Below are 9710 nucleotides of genomic sequence, written 5' to 3' on the forward strand. Positions count from 1 at the left end.
TTAGTTCCCCAGACTCCTCTTTTTTTTCCCCCCTTTTTAAATGGCCACAGCAGTTTAGAAAAATGTTTGGAGTCATAATCCTCCTGATAAATGAATCCCTGATCAAGCAGCTGGTTTCCAGAAGGGACTCCTTGCTGAGCTGCAATTATGTTGAAACTGAACTCCAGTAGTTCAGGTCAGGCTGAAGTACTAGAGGGGACCATACCTGTCTCTGAACTCTACTGTATACTATGCTAAGCTAAGAGACTCCAGCTTCTCCTCTCCAAAGCCCCCACCCAAAATATCTTTTTTTTTCTTTAGTCAATGAGAAAAATACTTATTGATGGGAATCCACGTGAAGGTTCTCTACTGGTGACCCAAAGTGGGGGAAGACCCATGCTTTTAGAGAGTAATGACAGTGTAGTACCATGCTAGAAATCTTGAAAATAATGTTCTACTTATATACAATGCACTTAATTTCTGGGCTACTGAATAGTCATGTATTAATAGTGGAACCATATTATCTGTCTGAGATTTTGCAGGTTTAAGTCATTCTAAAGGGAAATATTTATAAAAACAGTTATATCTCAGACTAAGAAAAATAAACAGGAAATTACAAAAGGCTACATCTTGAATACTGTAAACAATGGCACTTTACAACACATACACACGAATGCACGCAGAATTTTTCACCTGAGCACATGCTAAATGTGTAGACTTCAGCTACTTTTGGCTCTTATAGATTTATTTTCCCTGACTGATTCTTCTAGGAAAATAAAAATGTTGTCCACATGTGCTATGCGAAAGTGCAGTCTTTCATCATTTGATACTGTCAATAATGTTATATCATCAATGAAGCTGACTTGTGTTTTTGCCAACAGACAATGTTAACTTCCCTGCTGTCAGTGCCTCTAATAAGAAACATACCTTTCCAAGCCACTACTATGACTTCACCTTTACCTTAATTTCAGAAAAAAAACAAAAACAAAAAAAAAAAAACTTCAAATCTTTCTGGAAAAAAACTCACAGACATTTTGGAAGACTATGAGACTCATTGTGTGAAAAAAGATAGTGATTACCAATATTCCACTGAAAGACAAGAGACAGGCTCGTAGAGGAGGTTTGCAACATACAAAGCAAAAAAAGAATTAATAACCAGAATGGTATTAGTTTTTTAAGGGTATCATAAAAAATTGCCCCAATGAATTGTCTCACAGTTCTGGAGGTCAGAAGTCCATAGAGCCACACTCCTTCTGAAGACTCTAGTGAAGAATCCTTGCCTGCTTCTTCCAGCTTCTGGTGGCCCCATGCATTTCTCACCTTGTGGTCATCTGATACAGAGAAGGAGGAGAAGACCTCCACATGTCTCTTAGAAGCATTATTGTCATTGGATTGAGAGCTCACCTAGATAATCTAGGATGATCTTGTCTCGAGATCTTTAATGTAATTACATCTATAAAGACATTTTCAAATAAGGTTATACTCTCAGGTTTCAGAGGTTAGGACATGGACATATCTTTTTGGAGGCCACCATTCAACCAACTGTGCCTATCAATTAGACTCTTAGTTAAAACAGTTCTATAAGCTTTTGATCTGAGGCAATTTCCTCTATCATGTACATATAACATTGAATAAAGTATAAAGTAGAATTCAAGATACAAATCATGGCAAATCAGAAGGTTAAAGCAGTAGATAGAAATGAAACTATGAGCATAAATGACTTCAGGTCTTGAAAAGACAAAAAAATTTAACTCTTTCAAGATTACAGAGGACAAAAGAGCATTCAACAAGACCATATCCATTTATGATTTAGAAAAAAGAAAACAAGCCCTCTTAGAAAATAGGAATAGAAGGAAAGTTCCTTAATCTGATGCAAAATTACTCTCAAATCCTTCAATTAAACATTACACTAAATAGTAAAGCATTTTTAATTGAAGTATAGTTGATTTATAATATATTAATTTCAGGTATACAGCATTGTGATTCAGTATTTTAACAGATTGTGTTCCAGTAAAAGTTATTATAAGATAATGGTTATAATTCTTTGTGCTGTACAATATGTCTTTGTTGCTAATCTATTTTATATATAGTAGTTTGTATCTCTTAATCCCATAACCCCATTTGTCCTGGCCCCTTTCCCTTTCCCCTTTGGTAACCACTAGTTTGTTTCCTATATCTGCGATTTTGTTTCTGTTTTGCATATATTTCATTTGTATTATTTTTTAGATTCCATATATGTGATATCATATAGTATTTGTCTTTGTCTGATTTATTTCACTAAGCAGAATATTTTCTAGGTCCATCCACACTCCTGCAAATGGCAGAATTTTATTCTTTTTATGGCTGAGTAATATTCCATTGTGTGTGTGTGTGTGTGTGTGTGTGTGTGTGTGTGTGTGTGTGTGTATATATATATACACACACATATATACACCACATCTTCTTTATCCATTTATCTGTTGATGGGCACTTGGGTTGCTTCCGTATCTTGCCTATTATAAATAGTGCTGCTATGAACACTGGGGTACATGTATCTTTTCAAATTAGTGTTTTCATTTTTTTCTGGATATATACTCAGGAGTGGAATTGCTGGATCAATGGTAGTTCTATTTTTATTTTTTTGAGGAAGCTCCATACTGTTTTCCATGGTGGCTGCACCAATTTACATTCCCATCAACAGTGTACAAGGATTCCCTTTTCTCCATATCCTCTGCAACATTTGTTATTTGTAGACTTTTTGATGATAGCCATTCTGACAGGTGTAAGGTGCTATCTCACTGTTGTTTTGATTTGTATTTCTTTGATAATTGCATTGCTGAGCATCTTTTCGTGTGCCTGTTAGCCATCCATATGTCTTCTTTAGGAAAAATGGCTATTGAGGTCTTCTACCTATTTTTGATTAGTTGGTTTTTTTGTTTTTGTGTTTGTTTGTTTGTTTTTGATTTTGAGTCATATGAGCTGTTTATATATTTTGAAATACTAAACCCAGTAGGTCATATCCTTTGCAAATATTTTCTCCCATTCCATAAGTTGTCTTTTCACTTTGTCATTGGTTTCCTTTGCCGTGCCAAAGTTTTTAATTAGGTCCCACTTGTTATTTTTGCTTTTATTTCTTTTGCCTTAGGAGACAGATCCAGAAAAGTATTGCTATGATTTATGTCAAAGAATGTTTTGCCTATGTTTTCTTATAGGAGTTTTATGGTTTCAGGTCTTATATTTAAGTCTTTAATCCACTTTGAGTTTATTTTGTATATGGTATAAGGATATGTTCTAATCTCATTGTTTTACATGTAGCAGTCCAGTTTTGCCAGTACCACTTGTTGAAGAGACTGTCTTTTCTCCACTGTATGTTCTTATCTCATTTGTCTTAGACTAATTGATTATAGGTGTGTGGGTTTATTTCTGGGCTATCTGTTCTGTTCCACTGGTCTATATGTCTTTCTTTGTGCCAGTACCATGCTGTTTTACTGTAACTTTGTAGTATAGTCTGAAGTTTGGGAATGTGATACCTCCAGCTTCATTCTTTTTTTCCTCAAGATTGCTTTTGCAATTTGAGGTCTTTTGTGGTTCCATATGAACTTTAGGACTATTTACTCTAGTTCTGTGAAAAATGTTATGAGTATTTTGATAGAGATTGCATTAAAGCTATAGGTTGCTTTGGGTAGTATGGCCATTTTAACAATATTAATTCTTCCAATCCAAGAGCACAAGATATCTCTCCATTTCTTTGTATCATCTCTAATTCCCTTCATCAGTGTTTTATAGTTTGCAGAGTATAGGTCTTTCACGTCCTTTGTTAAGTTTATTCCTAGGTATTTTATTCTTTTAGATGTGATTTTAAGTGGAATTTTTTTTTTTTACTTTCTCTTTCTGATAGTGTATAGAAAAGCAAAATATTTCTGTATATTAATCCTGTATCCTGCAACTTTGCTGAATTCATTTATTAGTTCTAATAGTTTTGGGGTGGAGACTTTAGGGTTTTTGATATAAAGTATCATGTCATCTACAGATAGTGACAATTTTACTTCTCTTCCAATTTGGATGCCTTTTATTTCTTTTTCTTTTCTTATTGCTGTGGCTAGGACTTCTAATACTCTGTTAAATAGAGGTGGTGAGAGTGGGCATCCTCATCTTTTTCCTGAATTTAGATGAAAGGCTTTCAGCTCTTCACCATTGAGTACGATGTTATGGGTTTGTCACAAATAGTCTTCATTATGTTGAGATATGTTCCCGTGATATGCACTTTGAGGAGAGGTTTTATTGTTTTATATCTTAATAAATATTAAAAAGTAGATACAAAACTGTCTCTGTATGAGGGTAAACATACACCACTTACATAACTGATAAAATTCAAACTATGAATTTAGCTGAAAATGAGTCTGCAACCTTAGTGCCCTTAGGCACGTGGAAGAAACAAAAACAAATCATCCCTGGAGGATCCCTTATCCTATGCTACAAAGCATCCCCACAACTAATTTTTCTTGAAAAAGTGAGCAATTCACAAAGGTAACTCAGAATTCTAGGAAATAAGGCTACAATCAGCTGACATAACAGATGGCATAAACAGACCTAAAATAACTAATATAATAGAATTATGAATATAAATTATGAAAAAATATGCTTACTTTGTTTAAAGAAATAAAAAGCAAGTCTGAAATGAATATTTTTATAGAGAAGAGGAATTTATTAAAAATAATGTAGCAGACATTAAGAAATCAAGTAATATTTCTTAACATGAAAATTAAAATAATTGACATTAAAAACACAGCAAACATATTTGACACAAATGAGAAAAGAATTCGTGAATAAGATAGTCCAGATGACAGTATCCAGAATGCAGCACGGATAGAAAAAAAGGTGAAAAAATATAAAATAAACATTGAGAAACATAGGCTAAAGTGAAATGGTTTATCAAATATCTAATCTGAGCCCCAGAATACAATGAAAGAGAAAACAGGGCAGGTACAATAGTTTTTGAAAGATATTCATTGACTGTTTCAAGAATTGCAACAAATCTCAAACAAGTTAAATAAAAATAAATCTACATCCAAATACACCCTGTGGAAATGCAGAAGTTCAAAGACAAAGAGTGTCTTAAAATTAGGTTATCATTAAAAGAGTGGCTTATTGACCCTTGACTTCTCAACAGCCATAGTAGAAGTCAAAAGCCTAACAAATGGGTTATTCAATGTTCTACAAGAAAATAGCTGTCATGCTAGATTTCTATACACAGAAATAATATTGTACAAAGAAGGAGATAAGTTAAGCTAACAAAAATGATTTGCCACCATTAGATCCATTCTAAAGAAAAATTTAAGGATGCACTTTAGGCAGGGAAAATGATTCCATATGGACTAATATATAAGAAGAACAAAGAAAGTGATCAATATGTGGGTAAACAAAGGAATACTGAGTTTATAAACTAATGATAATAATAATATCCTATAGTGTTTAGAAGGGTAGAACTAAAATACATGACAAAAAAAGCAAATAAGTCTGGGAGAGAAAGGCATAAATGGGGCAAAATGGTCTAAAGTCATGATGAAATAGGGCTTATCTGAGGAATTCAAAGTTGGTTTGATACTATAAAATTAAATAATGTAAAATACTACATTTAAAGATTAAAGGATAAAAATTATGACCATCTCAGTAAATAAAGGAAAAGATTATAATTCAATAGTACCCAACATTCTTTCATGATTTAAAAAAAAAATTAACAAACTGGAAATAGAAAAGAGCTTACTCATTTTGATAAAGAAATTTACAGAAAGCCTATAGCAAATATTATGCTTTGTGTTAAATAATTCAAAGTTTCCATTTGTGCTTGGGAAGAGGACTCCTACTATCATTGATATTATTTATTGATGTACTGGCAATCCCAGCTAGCACCATAACTTTAAAAAAAGAAGTAATTATAATGATCAGAAATGAAGAAACAACACTGTCATTATCTGGCATTGATATAATCACAGATAAGTTGTTAGTTCTCAGAGCCCATCTGCATTCCTTCTTGTTTGGTTCCCTCCACTCCAAAGCCAGCAACCAAGAACTTCCCTGGCATTGAATCCATCTTGCTTTGAATTTCTTGCTTTAGGAAGAGCTCTTTTAAGGGCTCACCTGATTACGTCAGACCTACCCAGGAAAATCTCCTATTCTTTAAGTCACCTGTGCCACATAACATAACCTAGTCATGGGAGTGACTTTCCCATCCTAGTTACATACAGGCTGTATCCATCAGGGGGCAGGGATCTTAAGGACCATCTTAGAATTCTGCCCACTATACCAACTAACATTCCTCAATTATTTAGAACCAAGCTAGAGTATCGAGTTTTCTACTTATTTATCTATTTGAGCTCATTTTATGGTCTAGTCCCTTTGCTAGGCAATGCACATAAACATGTAATTTCTTAACAACTCTGTGAAGTAGGCACTATTATAATCACCATTATATGACAAAAACACTGCATTTTAGATTCATGATATAATTTTTCTAGGGTTACCCAGATATAAATAGTGGAGGAGAGATTCAAGCCAAGCCCAGTCCACCATCAGAGTCCTTTTTAACAGCTATGCTAAACTGTCTCTTTTTGCTGGTGTTCATATTTGTAGTCTATCAAGGAAGTATTCCTCTTACTCATAGATGCAGAAAACAAACTTATGGTTACCAAAGGGGAAAGGGGATGGGGAAAGGGATAAATTAGAAGGCTGGGGTTAATGTATATAATGTATACACACTACTATTTATAAAATAGGTAATCAACAAGGACCTACTGTATAGCACAGGGAACTCAATGTTCTGTAATGATCTATATGGGAAAATAATCTGAAGTGTGTGTGTGTGTATAACTGAATCACTGTGTTGTACATCTGAAACTTACATAATATTGTAAATCAAGTATATTTCAATAAAACAATTTTGAAAAGAAAAAAGTAATCATTCCTCTTATCCTCTAGCTGGCCACGCAAACTGGAGTTGTGGGTTTGTTCCCATAACAGACACTTACTTTTCTTTTCCTTTTGTCCATTGTCAAAAGTTCTCTTTCACACATTTATCCTTGAGTTTGTGGATTTCCCCACACATCTTTCCTGCTGGCTATTCCATTTGAATAACTATATCTTTCAAACACAGCCTTCTAAACCACAGTGACAAAAGGCAATCACTTTTAATAGCAAATTTATGTTGTTTATATTTTAAATAAAAATCTCAAGGTATAGAATACAAAAATGTTAATTTTTAGTCTACTTTTAGTACCCCACTAAATTCATTTTACAAACCATTAATGAGTTGTGACTCACTATTCCAATTACTGCCACAGCATAACAAATCACCACAAACTAGGGGCATAAAACAACCACCATTTTATTATGTTCAGGGATTCTGTTTATCAGGAATTTGGGTAGAGCACAGCAGGGGTGGCTTGTCTGTGTTTTACAATGCCTGGGGCTACAGCTGGGAAGACTCAAATGACTGGGAATGGCACAAATGCCTTGGGTCTGGAGTGATCTGGAACATTCTTTGCTCAACGTCTGGATCCTGTGCTAGGACAGCTTGAAGACTTGGCTCGGCTCAGACTGTCAACGGGAGTATCTACATGCGGTCTCTCAATGTGTCTTGGGTTTCCCACAGGATATCAGCTGTGTTCCCAGAGGGAGCATCCTAAGAAGGTGTGACCAGAAAGCATGCATTCCCAAGACCTAGGCCGAAGTTGCAAAATTTTTTCTGACAGAGCCTCCGAAGATGTATGATGACACTTCTGCTTCATTCTCTTGGTTACAGCGAGTCCAAGACTAGCTGGGTTCCAGGGGAGGGGAATTACCAATGGGAGAGTGGTAAAGAACAATATAGAAGGGTACTAGGATGGGAGACATTGTTGCAGTCCTCTTTTTGAAGATATGATCTACAATAACCCCAGTTTGAAAAATAGTTGTCTACTGAATAAGTAAAAACATATATTTATACACAATCTGTTTTGTGTTGAATTGTCCCCCTCCAGGAAGATATGTTGAAATCCTAACCCCCAGCACCTGTGAATGTGATCTTACTTGGAAAAAGGGTCCTTGCAGAAGTAATCGAGTTAGGATGAGATCATTGTCATGAGCCTTTAATCCAGTAAAATTGACGCCCTTATAAGAAGTGGAAAGAAACACAGAGAGAGGAATACCATGTGAAGACACAGAGACGCATAGCAAGAAGAAGGCCACGTGAAGACGGAGGTAGAGATTGGAATGATGCTGCCACAGGCCGAGGAATGCCTAGAGCCACCAAAAGCTGGAAGAGGCAAGGAGAGATTCGCCTTTAGAGCCTTTAGAGGGAGCATGGTCCTGGGGACACCCTGATTTTGGATGTCTCACCTTTAGAACCATGTGAGAATAAATTCCTGTTATCTTAAGCCACTCAGTCTGTGGTACTTTGTTACGCAGCCCTGGGAAACAAATACATAATTCCTCCTTTTTTTTCACACAGATACTATTTATACCACGCTACACTTTACTTTTTCATCTATAAGTGCTTGTACTTAATCGTATTTAAATGTAAATTTTGCTTTACTTCTTCCTAATATATTCTTTATCTGAAGACATAAAGATTGTTGTCAGTTCACTTCCTGAACCCTTTTACCTGATAAACACTGGGTTTTTCTTTCCATGTCCAGTTCTTTTCTCTATTGATCTCTATGGGATTTTGCTAAATGGTTTTCCCTTGGCATTTTCTTTCTTCCCACCATGATCATGATTAGATCTACTCTCTTAGCAACTTGCAAATATGCAATACAGTATTATTAACTATAGTCACCATGCTGTGTATTACACATCTCAGATTTATTTATTTTATAACTGGAAGTATGTACCTCTGGACCCCTTCACCCATCCACCTGTGAATTTTGGCAACCACCAATCTGTATCTATGAGCTCTGTTCTTTATTTTTTTCAAGATTCCACATATACGTGAGGTCATACAATACTATTTGTCTCACTCTGTCTGACTTATTTCACTCAGCATAATGCCTTCCAGGTCCATCCATGTTGTCACAAGTGGAAAGATTTCCTTCTTTTTCATGGCTGAATAATATTCTGTTTTATATATGTATATATCATGTATATACATGTCACATCTTTTTTATCCGTTCATCCTTTGATAGACACTTAGATTGTTTCCATGACTTGTTATGCTAAATTATGCTGCAATGAACATGAGGGTGCATATGTCTTTTCAGGTTAGTGTTTTTGTTTTCTTTGGATAAAATCCCCCCAAATGGAAAACTCTTTTGATTAAAGTAGCAGACAGTAACTTGAATTAGACTTGGTAATTTGTTACTGGGATAAAGGAGTGTTCTATAGAACCAAAGGACAAGAATGGAACTAAGATTCACAGAAGAACTTTAAGCAAGCCCTAGAAATCCTTAAGGAAGAGAGAAATTCTATCTCTCGTATTTATTTCTCTTTGCATATAATTTATCCCACTCTATTTAGCCTGGTACTCTTTGCTTTCTTGCCCCATCTTGGAAGACAGTCATGCCTCAGCCCTCAGGCTTAAATGACTGTAACTCTAATTGCATACAAAGGTGAACTCTTTGTCTCTGAATCCCAATTCCAAATTACTGGAGAGAATCTGACTCGTTTGGTTCGGTTTGGGGGTCCATTCCAGGTCTAACAAACTGGAACTGGGGGGCAGGGTCACAGACAGGGTCCTTGGTAGGGGAGGACACTCACCTGAGAAACAGTGAGGGGAAGAT

The sequence above is a fragment of the Hippopotamus amphibius genome, chromosome 13 (genome assembly GCF_030028045.1).
Source record: "Hippopotamus amphibius kiboko isolate mHipAmp2 chromosome 13, mHipAmp2.hap2, whole genome shotgun sequence".
NCBI classification, from domain to species: Eukaryota; Metazoa; Chordata; class Mammalia; order Artiodactyla; family Hippopotamidae; genus Hippopotamus; species Hippopotamus amphibius.